Source organism: Topomyia yanbarensis, chromosome 2 (assembly GCF_030247195.1).
Source record: "Topomyia yanbarensis strain Yona2022 chromosome 2, ASM3024719v1, whole genome shotgun sequence".
Taxonomy (NCBI): domain Eukaryota; kingdom Metazoa; phylum Arthropoda; class Insecta; order Diptera; family Culicidae; genus Topomyia; species Topomyia yanbarensis.
The window spans coordinates 114,039,907-114,062,784 of NC_080671.1; the positions used below are offsets into that span (position 1 = coordinate 114,039,907).

General features: G+C 35.3%; 1 protein-coding gene across 12 annotated transcripts in view; it reads left to right on the forward strand.

Annotated features, from left to right (window-relative positions):
* LOC131679245 (dual 3',5'-cyclic-AMP and -GMP phosphodiesterase 11) overlaps positions 1 to 22,878 on the forward strand; it is a 422,056-nt gene that overhangs the window by 148,977 nt on the left and 250,201 nt on the right. For 4 of the 12 annotated variants that reach the window (XM_058959926.1, XM_058959930.1, XM_058959928.1 and 1 more), the window contains exon 2: positions 8,094 to 8,898. The exons of the other annotated variants lie outside the window; for them this stretch is intronic. The gene's annotated coding sequence lies outside the window, so the exon portion shown is untranslated. The remainder of the gene's footprint in view (positions 1 to 8,093; positions 8,899 to 22,878) is intronic. 12 annotated transcript variants of the gene reach the window in all.

A 22,878-nucleotide genomic window follows, 5' to 3' on the forward strand; every position in this document is an offset into this window, starting at 1 on the left:
AAATAACGAAAACACTATTTTTATTTCTGGGCAAACCACTAGTCCTGCGTGATATCCCGCAAGAAATCTAAGTCAATTCGTAAATATGTTAAACAAATATATTAACACTAATCTTCCCAGTAATTTGTTAGCTTTTGAAAAGAAATGGTTTTTTTCCACAATCACCCCCCCCCCCCCTAAATTGAAGAGATATTTATTGTTTTATTTAAACCGAAAAGAGAGGATCAGAGCGCAATTCCGAAACATTCCTGTAGAAAAAATAAAACTGGCGATCTTGAGTCGATTGCACTAGATTGATTCTTGTCATCTCATATCAAGAATTATCCTGATCATCTCTCTCATTGTATTTAACGACGAACAAAACAGAACGCAAGACTGTTTCATAGTGAAAACATGTAATTGAAACGATAATCCCAATGTATTGACTTATAGATCCAACTAGTCACAACATTTTAGTCACTCTTCGTGATTGTCTTTCGATGTTTGTTGACTGACACGTCGTTTTCAAACTTACACGAATATTAATTGAAACTCATAGAAAGCGACTAAAATGCTGTTGCTGGTTGCAATGTCAAGTTAATTATGATCCTAAGCAACACAGTATGTTGATGAGCTGTTTTTACAACACGAATGTAAAACATTGATTTGTGAAAATATTCGTGCAGCAAGCGTTATTCAACTGTTATGCAATTAAAAAAGCGCAAAAGGTGGAGCCTATAGGCAACATGTTCATTTGTTACGAATGATGTACCAAGAATCATACTAATAACAGAGATTGTTGCAATAATGCTAGCGATTGTTTTGAAAACAACTTTGTCGAAATGAAATGAAACTTTATGTGTTTCATGAAATGGTCATACAAACAAAGCAAAAATATTACATCCGCATTCGAATATGACAATATTATTAATGTGGGTGAAAATGTATAACCAATAAAAATTAATCGAGTAATTTTTTAAAATACTTCGATTTTTTAAAAGGGCCTTATAGCATCATTGATATAAACTCAATAAATTTTATACTTATTGTGTGAATTATTTATCGTACGCAAAGTACTGTGTTCAAATATGCTTTTTTCGAGAGTAATCAAAAATTTGAAGCATATTATTGATGAACATTTTGGGCTCTGATCATAAAATCTAAACATATTAGCTGTTCGTCAGCAACGTTTATCGAGAAACAATTCATTCTATCCATAAATATGGCGGTTGTTTTTTATTTCTACTATGTTACAAACTCAAGTTGAGTAGAAGTTTTATAAGTGTATCCGGAATAAAGTTTGTTGACAGCTTGAATAATAATGCCATTTCCAGTTTTCGCGATAATGCTTGCAACAAAATTGTTTTAGCTGTGCAGTAGAGTCACAAAGATGTTGCAAAAAACCTTAATAATATGTGTCAAATTTGATTGTTTCAGAAAACATTAGCAATACAAATAAATAACTAAGATGTAACCTGCAGCAGCTGCGTTTCACACATGCAACAGTCGTGTTTTTTGCAATTCTGTTGTCATCGTAATGCAACAAATAACTTTTGTTGTTTTTCAAGAACATGTTGCAAATGCTACTTGGGATTGATTGACAAATATGTGATTTAGCAGCAATTGACATCCGATTGAAGGAAAGGACAAAATCGCAACTGTCAGTCCTATTAGTACTGTGTACGTTTCTTCATATCAGTAAAGTTAGTAATATACGAATGTATTTAATTCGTGAGTAAATGAGCTCGAATCTCAGTAAAACCGCTGTTTCACCACTTTTTGCTCTCATTACCCTGTTCACGTTTTTATTGTTTATTCTAGCATTGTTAAAAATATCACCTCGCGGTTTTCCCAATCGATAGTGTTTTTAGTACGGAGCGCATGCCTCGTATAAAAATGAAATTGAGTGTCAATAACAATATCATTGTGTTATATTGACACGAAAACAAAAACTGCCTTCTAGGCTATGTCTGCCTCGAAAATATTATTTGCCTAGAACGCTTGTGTATGATTATACTAGTAGTACAGAGCACTGGCTTAATACAGAAAGTCCAATTGTGCACAAATTAAAAACTTGTCATTTAAATACCTAACTTTACCCAAGTAGCCAGTAAGCATTAGAACGTGGTCTAATATCTGCTTTAGATCTACATATAGAGTAAGGTGGGGCAAAAGTGCGCACCTAACAGTTTTCGTAAAATAACTACTGGTAGAAAAGCACTAGAAAATCGGCATGATTACAAATTATTACTCTCATCACACATCTTCAAAACGTAATACTAGATATCTCTTGGTTTTGCTTGTAATCCGAGAAATAGTTATTTTCTTATGAATACTCAAATGCGCACTTTTGCCCCATGGGCGGGGCAAGAGTGCGCATAGCACGGGGCAAAAGTGCGCACAGCTTAAATAACCGATTTATTTCCGCCCATAAATTAAACTAATCAATTTTAGGATATCCATCCCCTCTTACTCTTCCTTCATAACTAAAAAGTACCCCTCCCTCTGTCTCGGTTGATGTTGATCAGTTTTCCATTATATTGAAAAAACTTGGATGTTTCATCTTTTAGACAATGTGGTTCATGATCAAACTGTCACCCCTGGTAACATCATTATTTGTCATAGTTGGGTAAATCACTACAAGAATTCTTGCGAATATGCTATTTATATTGGAAATACATCTTTATTTGCATATTCATAGTTTTTTGGTTCTTTTTTAATTACTCTGAGCTTTCGGCACTCTATATTTTTCCTTGGAACCAGTTATGCTGATGCTTTTGTTCCTAAACCGATCATATCAGTCGTAATTTGACCGGTGAGCTCGCAGTTATTGAAGATGCTGGTCCCTTCTTTAAATCATGGAAGAATTAGTTCAATTTTTATAAAAAAGCTTCACTCGCGTCTTTTGATTTGGGGCGGATATGCTATGCGCACTTTTACCCCACTGTCAGTTTTTTAACTTATTCAATTGTTACGAAAATTACTGATTTTTTTTTCATTAAATCAAATATATCTCGCAACGAACCATATGTTGAAGATTTTTAGGGTACTGTAGTTTTATAGATCCTGATTTATTCAAACAGCTAATTTATGATTCCCAAAATTCAAAAAATAATATCAAATCAGCGAAAAATGGTCCTTCCCCCTTAATTTCAAGCTACTATATTCAAACCTTTCATGCTTATATGTGCGATTAGTTGACTTAATGATACACTAAATCCATACAGAGTTGCCAGGTTCTAGCGCTTGTGTGCTTCTAAAAGTCCTATGCGCACTTTTTCCCCACGCGCAATTTTACCCCACCTTACTCTACGGCATCTTTAAAGAGCCGCTAAGCCATATATTGTGGTATAGTGCCAGTATTGTGCTAATACTATGCGGAGATTGGATTTTAGAGCTATTTTTATGTTTCCTTTGCGGTATGATGAACAAAAAGCAAATATATAAATATACTGTTTGGAACCATGATTGATTCCCTTCTAAAGAATTGTAATATCCTTATTGGAATTTCGTTCTCACACAATATGAATAATGTTTTATGGAACTTAACTTTAGTAAGTCTCGAACTGAGGTACCTTGCCTCGTCCATCACGGCAAGTGCGCAACTTCTGCTGTCTAGACTATATTGCATATGTGCGAATGAAATGAAATGAAATGTATGCCGAATATCTGCAAGAGGAGTTGCATAATGAATAAACCCACAGCATTATGATAGCAGTATGTCGGTCTTATATTTGCTATATAGTGGCACTAAATGCACATGGAAAGTATGCGCCTTATATCAGCTGTATTTACGTATGTATCAAGCGATAATGCTATATTTCGGCTGTGCATGTATGCATTTATGATGCTTATATAGAGCTTGATTGCATTGTTTATGCTATAATTGAGTATAAATGCAACATTAGTGCTAATGTATAGCCAGTGCTGTGCAAGGGCTTAATGCTTATGGTTACTTGGGTATTCTAGCCAATATAGAGCCAACTAACTGAGTTTTGTTGGCAATTACTAGCGATAAAGTGCTCATTTTTAAGGAGTTATAGTAGTTCAGTCTTTAAAAACTTGTTTGACTTCTTTATTATATAATTGATTTATTGAATTCGGTTCAATTCTTTAGCTAAACGCGACGTGTAGCCATTTATACATTTCTATGAAGCAAACAACAAAAATAATAAAAACTAGTTTCAAAGGTTGTTGAGTAGTTTTCGTGCGAACAACTAGCCATTGCGGGCTAAGACCTATTCATGAGGCGTAGAAATATTTTTTTCTCGGTAGCTTGGCGGAAGTTAATTCCTATCTTGTACACGTCCGTGTCATCATCGTGGTTTCAATGTTTATGTTCGCGAAATTCTGATTTCTTTCTTGTTTCTCACCTTTACGGATTACGAGTGCTAGCTTACTCAATGATGGTACTGGCTGTTGATTTTGAGGTACTTGACGCAGCAGCATTCTCTGTGTATTGGTACTATCGCATTATGTTTTGTACTGCAGGGTCAGGTAAACGGAAAATGGCTCGGTTCACCCAGATTCCCACCACAAGAATACCGATTGGAGTTCCTAAATGTGTCCTTCGTAATGGATTCCATTTCTTTCAAATGTCACATGAATCTTTTAATGGCCACCGTGTACTTAAGGTGTGTCAGATTCTGTAACCGACCGCAGATTTTCTCATTGTCCACATATATGATCATCTTGATTACAGCGCTGTCACACACAACCACGAGTTAAAAATTGTGATTCAAAATGAATGGTTTCGTCCGGGCAAATTTGTTGAACGTTATCGGGATTGAATGGTAGAACTCGATAAAGGCTATTTCCGTAAGCTTAACCTCCATTTTCGCCTTCAGTAAATGTTGGATCTTATGCGAAAAAGCCGGGAATCAATAGCCCACGCATGTAACAGGAGCACCACCTCATGCTTGTGCGACTTACTCATCTCTATAGATCACCATAGCAATAATTAAAACAACTGTTTCTTTTATTCAGAGAAGGCATACAATATAAAAGTAACTTTGTTTGTAGCTCGCTTCGTATTGTGTCGGGCGGCAGCGACGGTTGTGTGTCATCTCGCTCTAGATGCAGTGGAACGATCACTGTGTGCAATACGGTGATCATGTGTTCTTCCTGGGGCATCATCATAGCCCAGGGATAGCATTAGGGTTTGTGCATTGGGTCGGAGTCCCAAGGGTTTGTAGTTTCGAATCCTGCTTCTTGTAGGATTTTTTTCGCATAATTGCTTTTGTTTAACTCACTGCTTTGTACTATTTCCCCCGTTGGATTTATGGTGGTATCCAAGTATGAGTATAAGTATGAGAAATAAGTTGAAGAGCTTGTTCTTGCCAACAACTTTACTGAAGTCCAAAAACGTCTATTTGTACTACACTTGAAGTTGTAGACCGTTGTTTGTGAGTGGCTCCTTAAAAACTTTTTAATATAACTTTTTAATTATTGTACCTAAATCTTCAGCATGTTCCAATAAGTTGTTCGTCTTGCCAACATACATATCTTTTCAGAAGATACCCTTTGTCTATCTCTTCCGACTTAGGAGGTATTCGGTAATTTTGGATAATATTACGAATGTTTCATTAATTGTAACTTTTGAACGGGAAAGAAACGAATGAATTCCACCTATCTATCGTTATCTCCAATAGAGTTATATATGATTGCACAACACTATTGTTATTTTAAAAATGCCCAAAGCCCTCGAGTTGAGGAAAATGTGCGTTAATGAAAATTTTGTATTTTGATGATTGAAATAACTTCATAGAGTATATAAAACTCGTAGGAATGACATTTGGAAAGATATATTCTAAAATATAATTTTGAGGGTTATCCACCTACAACAAGCTATAACTTCTAAAGTATTTAAGGAAAATATTTAGTGTGTTAATCAAATATATTCGCAACCAAAAAACATTTTTATTGAAAAATGTCACTTCTGGGAGGATTAATCAATAAAATCGTTGCAGCAAATGACAGACCTTGCTTTTGGCAAGTATTCCGAAGACACTATTGACGTAAACTCAGCCGTTTAAATGTTAGCAAACAATCGCTTTTTGAAAGACAATAGTTTTCAAAAATTTCTTCGAAAATACACTAGATACAGCAATATTGTGATATAGAAAGTTGTCTATTTCAATAATTCAATCCTTTTTACGGAACATACTGAACTTGTCAGGATGATATTTGAAAAGTTATATTAATGAATTATTTTTCAAGGGATCCATAAGCAATCAACAATAATGATGACGACTTTGTACCTTCAGCAAAGTTGTTGGCAAAAGTAAGTATCCCACCCCAACTTGGTACCGCTAGAAAATATCTGATCAGAATTCTGAATTAGAGGTGAATGCCTATGTAGTGGACCTCAGGTTGGACAAACCAACCTTGATAAAATTAGATAAGTGTGTAAGAAATTTTATTGTTAAATCTTTATATGCAAATGTCCCAGATTTATATTCAAAATCGTGGACAATGTTGTAATTGTAAATGATAGATATTATTTTAAATGGCTGTTTTGCTAGTATCCAATGGGGAAAACAGATCGAAATGGTGAGTTAAGCGAAAACAATTAAGTGACGAAAAATCCCCCCAGGCTTCGAACCTGCAACCCTTGGAACTAAATGAATCAAATGTGTTGGGTAACAGATGTGGGTATGTGTGTGATCTCACTTTAGAGTTAGTGTACGATCACTGCCGCCAATGCGATAATCATGTAATCTTTCTAGAACATCATCATACCCCAGGGATAGTATAAAGGTTTGTGCATTGGGCCTGAGTCCCAAGGGTTGCAGGTTCGAATACTGCCTCTGGGGAGATTTTTTTCACATAATTGCTTTCGTTTAACTCATCATTTCGATCAGTTTTCCTCGTTGGATACCACCAAAAAGTCTCAAATAAGGTATTGGCACTTGTGAAAATCCAAAAAAATAATTGTATTTGAAATGCCCACTTCTTCGATTTGAGTTCAACATGCGACAACTAGTTTTGATCTCTAATCCCCTGAATTGAGCGTTTTTAGGGCAGCCTGACCGGAAGAGTAAAAACATCTTTTACGCACAAATTCGGAAATACTTCCGCGTAGTGTTCTGTTCAGTATCTACCAACTCGTTGAGATTAGTATATTTCCATTTCACGACAGTAGACACCAGCACCGGCTCGATCCTCCACTTTCATTTGTTGAAATGCGGTTGTATAACCAAAACTATGGAGTCTATTCTTTCCTGCAAAAGGCGGGAAACATAAATAGTTCTGTACATTGACGCTTGAGGTTAATATTGTTTATCAGACAGAACACTACAAATTTTATTACTAGCTCTTAGCGCACAGCAACTAAAAGGTACTAAGGACAAAAAATGGGTGAATACCAATTTTCTTCCACTAAGGAGAAAATGCGGTAAAACTACATTTGCGCCTTAAGAACCCAAAACCTATAACTAAATTAGTTATGGAATTTAGGTTTCAACTTCGTCTCATCACAATCCGACAGATTGACGCTAGCTCCAAAATAAAAGAGAGACTAATTAAGTTCCCAAGCAACCTTTATTGGTATGTTGGAACCACATCATAGTACTAAATCATTAGTCAGACTTATGCGAAAATAAATAAATAAATTAGGTTGTTTTCGTAACAAACTTAAATATGGAAACGCATGGTATTTTATTGTTCAAAAGCTACCAGCGCAGCGCATCCTAATGACTCAATTCATTTACTAAAATTTAAAATTTTGCATCAGATCGAAATATTTAGATAGCAAGGATAGTATGCCACTATCTTGTATGGTATTTCAATATCGTAAAATTGAATCGAGCACAGTTTTGACTTTAATTAATTTTAGTTTAAATTGGGAAAGCAGCAAAATTTCCAATCAACTTATCCAGTCTTCCATCTAAACCACTCGAACCGCCAACCGCCATTCACACACACACACACATAGACGTCCATATCCCACATCAAACACGCTCGATTGATCCCGAATGTGTCACCGCACAGACACACAGCAAACTTGGCTTGTTTGAATTTTCACTTAATTCTATGTGATTATTGGTTTATTCGACGATGTGCCATCTGATGTTTGGACGCTGGTGTGACGCTCGTGATATGAAATTCAATAGCCCGATGAACGGAGGCCAATAGTCGGGTGGAATCCAGAACCAGAAGTAGAACATCCAACAAGAGCAATATCAAAAAAGTGTGACGCTAGTGCTGAAAGAAGATTGCGATTGCGAAAACGGAAGAATACCAACGAGATAAATGTGTATAGAAGAAGCAATTTGATTGCCGCCCGCAGTGCTGCCGGAGAGAGGGAGAGAGAGAGCGGGGAAATAATTGAACCTATTGAAGAGCATCAGTGCAGTCAGTTTGTTCGAGTGTTGAAGTCGGCCGCGTTGGATTTCGGTGATTGTGGCGCGTAAAATTTTCAACCAATACCTTCCGGCAGAATTTGTTGTGTACATGATAAACTAGTGGTAAGCCGGGTCAGCGCCGGTCACCGCAGGCTGTCTGTCGGCATAGGAAAACCGAGAAAGTTGAGTATCGATTGGTGAGACCGTCGTCGTGGGACGTGAAAAGCTAGTGCGAATAACAACAACCAAACCGGAGTGGGGGTGAAAGTGTGCGGGTGGTGCGTTGAGGGTGTTGTCTTCCTGGCCCACAGCGGTAATAGCGAAACGAAGAAAAATGAAAGAGTTCATGACGGATAGTCGAAGATAATATGGAAATGGTGCTGTGACGCGCGCTTTGTTGTTGATCTACATAGACCCCGCCGGGTACGTGGTGGTCGTTGTGCCAAGCATCGGCATCAACGACGACGACGACGGTGGCGACGACGATAGCAACTACGAGGAAGAAGACCACTGCACGAAGTGATGGTGTGACATCCAGCCGTTCAGTGTGTGATAGTGGATAAATAAATTAATGGTTTGTAGCAACGGCGACGACGACGACGATGACAACGATCGATTTGCCGTGACCGAGGGCAAGTTCGAATGGGTCCTTTCATCCAATGGATGAGACTATAAATAATATCACCTGCGGGGGCTGAAGGGATTTGGTTGTTGCGGTAGGAAATCGATTAATATGAATTGCATCCCGGTTTCGGTTTGATCAGTCATGCAAAGGAGGCGCATGGTGAGCAGCTGGTTCTCGTATTATGATTCGCTTCGTACCTGTTGGAAGTGAGCGCAATTATTCCGACTCTGGCATACGCTACGGATGCTATAATGTTGTAATACCAGAAAGAATGGCAACAAATGGGGTGCTATGCCTGGTTTTGCATGCACAGCGGGTGCGGTTGTAGAGCTACGGAGCGGTGCAGTGTGGAGAATAAGTAAATATTCCTTTGAATATCATTTGAATATTTTGAGAGGTTTTCGACTTCTGCCAACGTTGGGACACTTGTTGGCATGTGGCGGTGACAGTGAAAGCAATATGCCATACATCTAAAATGATTTGAGCACAATTATTGTAAACTGAAAACGAGGTTTATTTGGAATTGTCAAGTTGAAATAGATTAGAAATCTTCCAAAGTGGTACTGGCATAGTTCCTGCTCCAGTATTTGCCAATGATTTTGGTGGACATTGGAAATCAGTTGAATTATTCAATATTTACTCGATATCAAAATTACTGCTTCACCCCTTTTATTATGATGGAATCTTGGGACATTTGAGTCAATAATTTTCAATGGAGATTTTTGTACTAGGTCGATTTAGCGGTTCTGGTCTGACATATAAATTAATTTTTAGTGACATTAGCATATATTATTCAACATAGCGTGATGCAGCAGTTGAAGTGATTTTCTATAAATATGGTACTTTTTACATCAAACCCTCAACAATGAGCATCTTTTCCGGTCATGACTCCACCATTTGAATAGAAGCCCTTGTCAACAACTTATAACTTCAGATTCGGAAACAGATAACACGATAAATAAATCCATCTCGAGTGTTCGAAACCCGAAAACTGTTTTTTAGAAAGTAGAAGGAAAATGATGAAAAATTCCTTCTGGTGACTAATATCAAAGCTACACACCTAGAAAAAATAGTGTAAATTTACGTCTCCTGACCCTGACATATACGAGCATCAAAAATGACTTAGTTTTACGTTTGACTTTAATTTTACATGACGTTTAATTTCGTAAATCATGTAATTTTACTCCACATACAGCATTTGTTCTGAAAGGTAGGTAGTGTAATTTTATGTTATTGCACACGTAAAGTATATGTTTCATGTAAAATTAAACAGAATACGGTAATGCTCCGTCATTTCGTAAATTACGGTTTGGTGAATTGTGTCATGTTTGCAATTACTTCAACGATAAAATTCAGATTTTTTTGGTGTGTAGCTCAGATGCCAAATTTCACATTATTTAGACAATTTTTATCCACCTCCCACGACTATTGGTGTTTTTGCCATTGCCTAGTGGCCCAGAATGCAAATTTGGCAGGAATTTTAGCTATTTTCTTACCATTCTGCTAATCAGAAGACAGCTGTGATACAATGAAACCTTGTATTTTTTCATTCTATCCTTTCCAACTTTGTTTCATTTTCATATTTGTACAATTTAATAAATTAATAAATACTTGGAAATTCCAAATAATTCATGTATTTGGTTTTTGACGTAAGTACCAATACCTTCTTTGAGACTTTTTTGGTGGTAACCAACGGGGAGATCGAAATAGTGAGTGAAGCGAAAGCAATGATGTGAAAAAAAGTTCCATTCAAGGGGCAGGATTAGAAGCTGCAACCCTTGAAACTCCCGCCCAACGCACTATCCCTAGGACATGATGACGTTCCAGAAAGAACGTATGATTATCGCGTTAGCGACAGTGATCGTGCCCTGTCTCCAAAGCAACCGCACAACCGCAGCTGCCACCCTACGCATTTGATCTATTTAATTTTTCCGACTAGATTCCTAGACTACCGTTTATTGAACAGCTAATAATAATTTTCGAATTTTGTAACAATACGCAGCTAACAGCTGAGTCTTAAAGAATATCAGTAGATCGAATTCCTTGTAGGACATCACCAGGATCGCCAACCTTCCAGATTTATCAGGATTTTCCCAAATTTTATGCGTCATCTAGTCATACAGATTATTATTTGTCTAGATTTTGGATTATTTGTCCACATTTATCCAGACAATCTGAAAAACAACTAATTAAGTCATGTATAATCCTTTCTACTTCGTCCCATCAATATCTGGCAATCGACTTAGTCACATACGTCCATTTTTTTCAGCAACTTGTATTCACGAGCAAATTACTGACCATGAATAATGTAAGCACAAAAACGCTTAACAAACATATCATTAGGATGCCAACTTTCAAAATGACCTTCAAAAGGAAATTCCGGGTAAATCGTTACTTGCTGTTGGTAGTAAGAAGATGAGAATAGTTTTTTCGTTAACTGGGGTGGACGGCGTTCGATCTACAATAGTTTGTCCGAATTTTGCGCTCCAAGTGAATTTGACTTTTGGATTTTTTTTGTTGGAGACGAACCACTGCGACCAGTATTTAGATCTATTGTGGTACTTTTGGCTTACACGTCCTAATCATAAGTTTGTCGAGAATTCTTATTGCTGATGTAATCATGGCGAAATCGAAACCTGGTTCCAGCAACAAGCCAACACTTTGCGCTTGGTTATATTTCTCTCTAAGTTGGATTGAAATCATGTTGTACTTGTTAGGTAAAATACCTGTATGCAAATCATGAATTGGCGGTTCGACTTCGTCTCATCAGTATCTGGCTGCAAACTTGGTCATTATTATATGCGTCAAGTTGTACAGCGACATAAGAGTTTCTTTTAATATACCTTACGCTAAAATTGTGAGCATTTAGCTTCCAAATTTAATTTTTAACGTTCAGCTAATCAACGTGCAAGAAAGTTTTTTGACGTAGGACTACGTCTTTGTTTTCGATATGGGGGTGCACTTTGCAAATTCTACAAAAATGGTATGTAACGAAAAGTGGTCCAATTTTAAACGCATATAATTCAGCCATCTCACGATAAATTTTCAAATTTTTTTGCGGATATCGCCCCGAAATACTTCTAAGAATAAATTCCAATAGATAAACCCAAAGATTTTTGATATCATGGCATTAAAAATTTTATATAATATACAACCTTGTCAAAATATCGCGCATTTATACACAGAAGATAGCGCTTCCCCCGCTCGCTACGCTTCTATGAATGACGTCATCATCGACTATTTAAACAACGGATTTGGTCGGACAAGCTCAGTTGCCTGTTGAACGGCAGGCGGAGCAGATCACTGCGCTCTGTGTTTTCACAGCCAGTGTAGCTGAGTGAAACGTCCGTTACACTGCTTGTGGAGGTTCGCTATCCAGTGCTATGCTTTCTTTTGTGTTGTGCTCGTTTCCAGCACACTTTTATGTACAATCTCGAACACAGTTATTCCTACACAAAATCGCTTGTACATTCGAGCTCCATTTGCGAACACGGTTAACATAGTGTCGTGGTACTAGTTGTTTCTTTCGCTCTACCCATCATCATCAGCGTTGACTCATTTTGCTTTGTTCGCTCGAGTTCAATGTATGAGGCGAATGTAGGTATATCTACGTTCGCCTCAAACATATTGTTGGCAGGGTTACTATATTCACAGATTTTTCTGTAGTGTCAGAGATGTTTTTTTTACAATTTTTGATCATCTGATTCTTTTTCACAGATGGTAGATTTTTGGCATTTTGATAATAATTTGATAGATTTTAAGAAATATTGTGATTTTTTACAGATTTTTCGGAAATTTGTCACAGATTTTTTTCTGTTTTAGTTATCACAGATGGTAAAATAATATTTTTGACCGAAACACAGATTTCAATGTGACATCCATGTTTGTTAACGGATGCATGCGTAACCTGCATGATAGCAATCTGTGCTTTCATTGCGCAAAGACGAAAACTTTCTTAGCAACAAATTTACGCGGATCGATGGAAAGCACAGATATATGATTAAGACCACTACATTCGCTACATTTGTATACGTATTTTAGGAAAGTTAAAATGATGACAAAATAAAACTAGAAAGCTTGGTCTATACATGAAATGTGATTATATTGTCTAAAATTTGTTTTTTCTTCAACGGTCCGGGTTTTTACCACACACAATCGAAAAGTTTCTACAATTTTTGAAAGCTTATCTTGTGCTATAAAGATTTAGTTTCAGATATTAGTTCGGTCACGGTTTTCTTTCTTCAGATCTTCTCAAATAAGTTTAATTGGATTCGATCGCCTACTACAAATAAAGTAACTTGACAACCAAGAAGGTTTGGTTCAATATGTAACATTCGATGTTGATTGGTTGTGCTTAAACTATTCTTAAGAAATATATTTGAACTAGCTGTAACCCGGTGCGCTTCACTACACCCGTCAGGACTAAACGAAATATTTTAAAAATATTAAAAATAACAAATATTTTTGCTCGCGGATAGACAATGTTCTTAGTTTGACCACCTGGAGCACAATTAAATTAATTGCTCTGTTTTCCAACACACAATCGTTTGAAATCCCTTGATATCATTCGAATTCGAGGTAGCAGTACACCTGCTCCTTTATACTTTCTAGTTACAATGGTCGCTTAAATGAAATTTTTCAACCAAAGCACAGTTGTGGTGGGTCGATGTTGCGCAGTAACTAATATAATAGGCACACAAAATTTCAATTGCAACACATGCGGTGCACAGTGTTGCTAAACGACGTTTTCACGATCAAAATTCAATAACTCCTGATTCATTGGTTTTGGAGAATGGATTTTTTCGAAGAAGTTTCTGAATATAATAATGCATCTGTTGATATAATGAATTGAGTGATTAATCCCCAAAGTGAGATAGAAAATTTATTTCCCCAAATAATTTAGCTAGAAGCTCACTGTCTGCAGTAAAGTTCTAGAAAATATTATTGTGAAAATCTTTACTGAAGATACTAAATCTCTATATAGTAACAGTAGCGAGATATGTAGGTTTGCTTGGGATAGACCCCTTCAAAACAGTTTTTCGAATATAACTTTTTACGATTACTTTTTATTATTAAAAGTGTCTTCTACAAAGTTGTTAAAAGCGATAAAATACACATTTTTTATAACAACGATGAATCTGTAGCTCTCGAAACAACAAACTTATTGTCAATTTTCGAATATTTTTTATCAATTTACACCTTAAGCAACTTCCTTAATCGCCAAAATTCGTAGAAAGAACTTTATTCTTTCGATTAAATATAAAAACCTTCGTCTGACGGAGACTGCTGGGTTGGTTACGTATAAAACCAATGCTCCTGAAAGCATGGTGGATCGACTGAATTAAATAATTCAACACGATGATCCAGAGATTTATATGCCTAACAGAATTACCATCGATTTTTTGACATTGAAGTCAATATACGCAATCGATTAATTCTTCAACAGATTGTATTATTTTACAAAATCGTGTGGAAATGTGGTGCAAGTTATTGTTGCATCGATTAACATTTTCCCAACTCATACATCTAACTTTTTTTGGCGAATTAATCTACGAAGGTGACTATAAGAATCATTCAATAAAAGTATGCACATACAGTGAAAAGTTCTGTTTTCGAAACATATTTCCAATGATAAGAAGACATAACGGAGTGTTGGTGGACGTGGGTGAAGTTAATTCATAAAAAATGGCGCATTTAAAAAAAAATATTTTGGTGATACAGAGAGTGTTAGTATATTCATTTACTTTCCATATAATCACTGCTCAATTGAACAGTATTTCTTCAAATATCATAGCAGAATACTAAAAATGAGCCAGTGACAGAGAATCTCTGAAAACTTGCTTTGTGGTGTACATCACAAATCAAGATATATTGGACCAATCGTTTTCAAGGTTTGCACAGTTCTTCTACAAATCCCAAGGTATTGATCGAAGCTTTTATTTTTTTTCTTGATATTTGATTTTTTTATAGCATTCTGCAGCTAAAAATCCAATTTTCGCTAAAAAAAATCATGAAACTAATTTTTGTGAACAAAGTTATGATCTTTAATGATGTTATGATATGAAGGAGAACTGTGCAAAATTTCAAACAATTTGGTTCAGTAGATTTAGAGTTATGCTGTACATCGCATTTATTCGTGGTGTCTCCTGAAGATTTTCAATGTTTTGCGGTGAACATTTACGGAAAATATTGCTTAAATGTTGCATTATTGTCTGAATAGACTAATACTCTCGGTATCGCCAATTTTTTTTAAGCACGATATCTTTTTCAACAATAATCCTACCGCCTTAAGCAAGTACTGATTTCATCAGTAGGTGTCGACTAACGGATAAAATTTGACGAAGATCGCGGACCACGCCACCAAATATTCGATTAGTTCCTTTTATGGGTCTTCGTGAATTCGTCCTATATAACAGTGTTGCAATCTTTCAGCATTTTGCTTACATCCAAATTTTGATTGATATTGTAAGTAACGTTTTCCGCAAGCGCAAGATTTAGTGGATGTTTTAGGGCAGAGCTGTTCGTCCATAATCCAGCAATGTTGATTTAACTTCAGATGAAGCGATCGCAAGTGCAATTTTCATTTTAATTTTCAATTTAATTTTCGACAAATTCATGCAATTCATCAGTATTATATTGTCATTCGCGTAATAGATCTCTATCAAATAAATTCTTGCCATTTCATGTATGTGCTGGTATACATACATGCAACAAAAATTTTAGATTTTTGAAGTAATTGATAGATAGTGCATCAGAAACCCTCCTTCTCCTTCAGATTCCGAAACCAACAATCATGTCTACGTCTTGATGCCAAATCATATAATATATATACACCGTGTCCAATAAATTCTCATACAAAATGAAACCCAAATTATTGTGTATTGGTAAGTCAAATTTTATTGAAATTTTTTATACTGTGATGCTATATAATACTGATCATTTACAGCATATGTTTTGGAATGACACCATCTTTTAATTTCTTCACCAGCTTCAGACGTTTCTCAAAACCATCACAAGCGGCACGCACGGCTTCCATCGGCATTTCGTCCCAAATCCGTTGAATTACGGTTTTGAATTGGGTTATATTGGACACTCTGTATTCGTTGATCTTCGACAACATGTATGACCACACAAAATAGTCCAAGGGATTAAGATCCGGAGAGCTGGGAGGCCATTCGTCCTTCGCCAAAAAGTCGTTCAAATTGTTCCGACACCAGCTCTGAACGACATTCGCTGTGTGGGAAGGCGCTCCGTCCTGCTGAAACACATAATGGCCATTTCCAAACATTGTTTGCACACTTGGCTTTACGATTTTCTCTAAAACTTCAGTTTTATAATACACAGCGTTAATTTTAACGCCTCTGTCGATGAAAACAAGCGGAAATTTGCCACGCTTGCAAATTGCTCCCCAAACCATCACTGCACCGGCGCTTTGGAATCGAGGAATATTCCTGTCACTATCTGACACATTCCTGGAAGGGACAGCCCACAATCGGTCATTTTGGACATTGTGAGATTGCTGCAGGACAAATAATTTTTCATCAGAAAATATAAATTCTTCCCCAGCGTGCCGTGATAGGATAGCACTTGATCTTTCAAGTCTTTTTTCCTTGGAAGCTTCCGAAACTCCGTGTACTTTACGTTTCTTGAAAGCTTGCAGTCCCAGGTCGAGTTTTAAAATATTGTGCATCGATGATTTCGACATATTCAGATCAGCAGCCATTTTCCGAACAGAGCGCTGAGATTTTCGCTTAATCCGTTCCTTCACGACTTTAACCACTTGTCCAGTCCTTACCGAACGAGGGCGGCCGGATCTTTTTCTGTCATCCAATGAGCAAGTGTCACGGTACCTTTGGATGGTCCGGTAAACATAATCGCGCTTTACTCCAACACTCTTTAAAATTTTGAAAATAGCGCCCGGGCGCTCACCAGCCAAAAAATTTTTTATCACCACGGCACGGAATTCCTTCATCGTCGGTAGAAAATGTAAACTGAATGAAAGAATGTATGTTATCATGTCAGTAATAGTGCAAACATAGTACAACATGTCACCAATACATAGCTAATATATGTGTTGTGCGTACACGACAACAATGCCTTTGAAGAAGTGTATGAGAATTTATTGGACACGGTGTATATATATATATATATATATATATATATATATATATATATATATATATATATATATATATATATATATATATATATATATATATATATATATATATATATATATATATATATATATATATATATATATATATATATATATATATATATATATATATATATATATATATATATATATATATATATATATATATATATATATATATATATATATATATATATATATATATATATATATATATATATATATATATATATATATATATATATATATATATATATATATATAAAGCTAAAAAAAAGTTCTTCAGTACACCCCCCCTCTCCCTTTCCTCGGTTTAGGTACCTCCCTATCTCCTTAGTGGAAGGAATACTTATGTCAAAATTGAACTCATCGCTAATAATTACATTGAACGAATAGATAAGTATTACTTCAGAACGCTCTTCCCCCCTCCCCCCCCCCCTCCTTTCTTGGTCCACTCCCATCATCCATCGGCTCAGTGGGAGAAATACATATGTCAAATACTAATAAATATGGAGATATAAATAATTCTTTGCCTATAAAACGACCCCCCCCCCTTAATCTCAATGTACCCCCCCCCCAAAAAAAAACCATACCATGAACATCTTCTTGGGGGAAAGAATACGTATGCCAAATTTCATCAAGATCGGACTTGTAGTGTAGAAGTAGTTAGCGGACATACATACAAACATACATTGATTTTTATATATATAGATTACTATAACTCTAAATGTACTAAGAGAATAAATATTTTACATCAAGTCCTACGTCTACAGTTCGTGCAACCCCATAGGGCTGCCCCTTGTAATTTTATAAGTTTCAAGTCATCCAGAAAAATCCAGCCATTAAAAAAACAGATTTTCTAAAAAATCTGTTTGCATCTCTGGGCATTACGAAAAGATCTTCACTGTGCTCAATCAATACAAAATGCAATGAAAAAATGGATAGTAGGTATGTTTTATTCTTACATCAAGAAGCCTTTGTGAGTCGCGAAGCTATGCGGCCAGTATTTAGAAATTAATATTTGACCTGTTCTAAAGTTTTTTCAACCTTTTAGCTTGGTGCGAAATTCATGCCAATTTAGTGATCACAAAGTTTTGACTATTTTCTGATCCACATTTAGCAACTGTCGTTGCATTTCGTCTCAAAATTCAACCGTAAATATCGTAGCTTTTTCCAAAGGTCCCTCCAACCGTCGAACAATTTTCAAATATGTTTCTTTAACTCTTATAACCGTATAAAATGTTTGATGGTTTTTAATCACATGTTCAGCATAACATAGACTTTCGTTCAAATTAAGGTCATATGTTACTATGTTTTAGTTGCCGCAAGGTTCTACTGTATCGATTTTGTTGGCTATTTTCGGTCAATTTGAGGCTAAGAGAAACGCCGGCGTCGGCGGTGAAACATGATGATGAGTTATTTTCTACCATAGACCATGTGGTAGACTTGGGTGCAACGCCCAACTCCTACTTAGCAGAAGGCAAAAAATACTTCACATTTCCTTTCGATCATGTCCATATGAGCGTGCCTAGTCCTAGTTTTCCGTTCTAAGTTTATAACTGATTCGTTCTAGAATCTCTATCCGTCTTTCATTTTCATTGCTTTCGTTTCTCTTAGTCTCAAATTTGCCGAAAATAGCCAACAAAATCGATACAGTCAAATTAAGTTCGGAAAAGTTCTCTCGATTCACAATCCTGCAGTCCTGACCCTACTCTTACTCTCGACGCACTTGGTCACAAATTTGGTATACCCCTCTTACCAGACAAAAAACCACATCATTTATACATGACCCTAGCAAGATACATCGTGAATACTGTACTAGGAATCATGAACCAGCTCACGAATACATGAATAATAATTAATGATATTATGAACTATTTCACGAGCATGAATTGTGAATCCTGACTAATATAATAGGAATCATGGAACAGTTCACGAAACCATGCATAATACTTTAAGTTTTTGGGAACTATTTCACGACCACGCATATTGAATCGTGACTGATGTATTGGGAACCATGATCTAAATGAAAGGATTCGTGAATAATATTCCGAGTTTCTTGAAATACTTCACGAGAAGTTATCCAGACTGTTTTGATTTTGTGAACTAATTCAAAATTACGAAAGCCAGCTCATGATCAGGGTGTCATAAGTCACGAATCAGTTCACATCGTTCACAACATTATTTATAGTTCAGTCGAACTATAAATAATGTTCCTAAATCTTTGAATATAATCACGAGATGACCTTTGGTTTAACAATAATGTTTATAAATGTTCTGAACTGGCTCACGTAAACAGAATCGATTTGCTTATGGAATGTCGAAAATCGTGCCCGAAGTTCGTAAAACAAAATCAAATATTTTCACTAATAAAAGCGTTATGCAGTCCGGAAAATTAAACATAATTATTAAATATATGATTTTTTCATGGTCCTGTTTTCACAACGTAAAAATGTGATTGTTTCTGAATTCATGGCACTTTATTTACGAATTTGGGAACAATTGTATTTAAGCCTCGAATTTAATTTTGGATTGTCAATTTTTTTATATTTTTCGCTAAATATACTATATCTAACGTTGTATATTTAAAGCTAGGGTTCGTCGCGGTGCGGATGTGGGTGATAAATGGATACTATCCATTGGATAGTTCGCACCGTAACCGCAGAAAAATAATAAAACCGCACCGCTTACTGCAACCGCATAGCATGTACTGGACCGCACCGGTAAAATTCATGTATTTTTAAAAATTGTGTTGAAAAATTATTTATTTAATTTGTATACCCATATATAATAAAATGTTATTCTTATTTACACGAAAATTGACTTTGACGGACTTCTCAGAATGTAACATATATGAAAAAATTCAATTTTCGCAATTTTTATTAATAAAATGCCATATACTTTGAGACAAATACTTTCGAAACCAGGTAAACCATTATCATTCCTCTAAATATTAGCATAGAACTGAAGTCCTGTGAAATGTAACTGTATTTTATCATTATACATACAAAAACGTTCTTCCGCAGTAATTAATAGGAAATCTTTTAATTTATTATCCTTCAGTTAATTGGAAAAATGGAATAATGAAGTTGTACATTTTTTTCTTTCAATTTTCATACTTTCAATGACTTTGACACATGAAAATGAAATGAGATTTTTTCGCATTTACGTAGTAAAAATCACCTTTAATTCTTAAAGGAAATTCACAAAAAAATTAAAGTAGAACACCAGTACTTCTATGGGATCATCCATAAATGACGTAGCATTATATGGGGGAGTTTTGTATTTTGTGATGATGTGTGATGACAGGGGGGTAGGGGGTCATGTGCATGCTACGTAGCTTTTTTAAAGGGGAAAAACTAACATCGCTTTTTATTTTTTTTTAATTTTACGGGGTCAAGGGGGGGGGAGAGTTACCGTCAAGCTACGTAATTACCAGGGGGTACTTAGAGGTTTGTGACGAAATGCTACGATAGGGGAGGGGGGTGTTAAAAATCGCTCAAAAAATGCTACGTCATTTATGGACGGTCCCTATATAGTATCCCAATACAGTGATATAAAACATGTCAAATTTCATCAATAAGAACGACGCTATTTGATGATAAAAATCGTTATACACATAACATCTAATGAGGAATCCATCCCATCTCAACCGGTACAGGGTTATTCAACATTTGAAAAACTGCAAAAACAGCAGAAATGTTATTAAAAATAGTGAATTTTAGGAACAAAATACCCCAAAACCCCAACTTTTTCAAGAAACGGATGTATTCTTATTTGAATACCTTAAAAATGTGTGAGCTGTAATTTTCCAATGGCTAGTTTGAAATTTTATGCAATTAGTTTAGTATTTTATCCATTTTTTTAAAAATATTTTTACATACAGTGACACTATTTCATATTCGTACACCTCTAGTGTATATGTTCAAAATTGTTTCATAAATGTTTGCGCTATTTAATATAGGTATTGTTTTGTGAATGTAGTAGTAGAATCATCATCTGTCATTTTCTTATCATTTGCTATCTAAAGTGTGGAAGTTTCCGTACACTACACATACAAAATCATTACTTGGTGTGAAAATGGCGCAATTTCATATTCGTACACTTTTGAAAAATCAATTAATTTGTGATTTAAGATCTGTTATTTCTTTATTTTTTTTTTGTTGTACTTAGAAAAATAGATTGTATGACTATAGAAAACTGTTCATTGGCACAGTTTCCTACACTAGTTTAAAAAATTCCTTCAAATTAACGTAATGGTTAAAAAAGTAAACTAACTGCCATTAGTGGACTCACCAAAATGAAGCTAAATCACTTCATGAAATCTTTGAAATTGTACAAAGGCTGCGTCAAACCTTTTTAACATGTCGTTAAAAACTTTGATGTGGCGAAACGTAGAGCAAGATATAAAACTTGAACTATAAAAATTTTACGATGAGGGATAAACGATTTTTCATTAGAAAAATTTGGGAAAATCGAGTAATCAATGATATATGTATGGTAAATAAATTGAATCATAGCATTAAAGTATAAGTCTGCTCTGGTACGATTCGTAGTGTATGGAGAACGGACCATTACAATGCCTGTGTTCATCAATGAGAAGAAACAAGAATTGATTTTTTATTTACTAAACAACATTGTAACATTTTATCGGAATATTGGAAAGATTGTAAACTTTGTCTACGAGTCCAAATTCAACATGTTTGACTCAAATGGCTGTTGTTTCGAGTGGAGAAAAACGAACTCAGACCTAGACGTAAAAGCCTTATAACAGCAGCTAAGCGCAGGGATAATGGAGTTATTGTATGGGATATTATATGACCACTAGAAGTGTTAGAAATTTGGTCTTCATTAATGGAATGATGGATCAGAACGTATATTTTAATAAATATCTTAAAATAAATTTTAAAGCAAAGCTTCCGTAAAATGGTACTTTTTCTAAGAAATGGTGGATATTGGAAATTCGATCAGGAGAAGAACCTAAAGCATAAGGCGTGCAAAAAACGTTTAGAGTAATTCTCCACTGCGAATCCCGTTTATTAACTGATTAGAAAAATAAATGGGAGTATTTGGGTAAAAGGTGCGAAACTATCCGTATTATCAAGAAAATGATCTTCGAAACTACTATTTATAAGAATGGGATTAAATTTAAGTTGAATACACACAAAAACTAGTGGTCAGCATTCCAATACGATTGAAAACTGTAATTACAAATAAAAGCTACCACTACCACTGAATATTTATTATAGAAAGTTCAATTGAATTTTTAAAAAAATATGTGTGCTGTACGAATATGAGATTGAGTGTATATTTCACTATCTTTAGAATTATGATTATTTTTGAAAAAATGATTGTATCTTCCCTATGCTGTCTAGTAAACTATTTCTACATAAAAAAATGTATCGTGAACTAATGTTTCACTTGTAAAATGCATATAAGCATTCCGCAAAGCGGTGTACGAAAATGAGATTGTGTCACTGTAATGCGAATGGCAAAAACTTCAATTGAAGTTGGCAAGGGTAAAAAATTGTCCAAACTACGCAAAATTTGGCATCTGGGCTAACTTTGACACTTGGTTTTGAGAATTAAAAAAAATCGCACACTGTAAAACCACTAACTTCGAAAAATTTACTTTCAAAAAGTTATAAAATATTTCTAACAAAAAAACTAATAGTTGTCGATTTTGTAGAAAATATTCCCAGTTGGACGAACAATGTAAGTGAAAAAAAAAAATTATATATTTTACTTTTTGAGAGTCTTATAAAACCGAC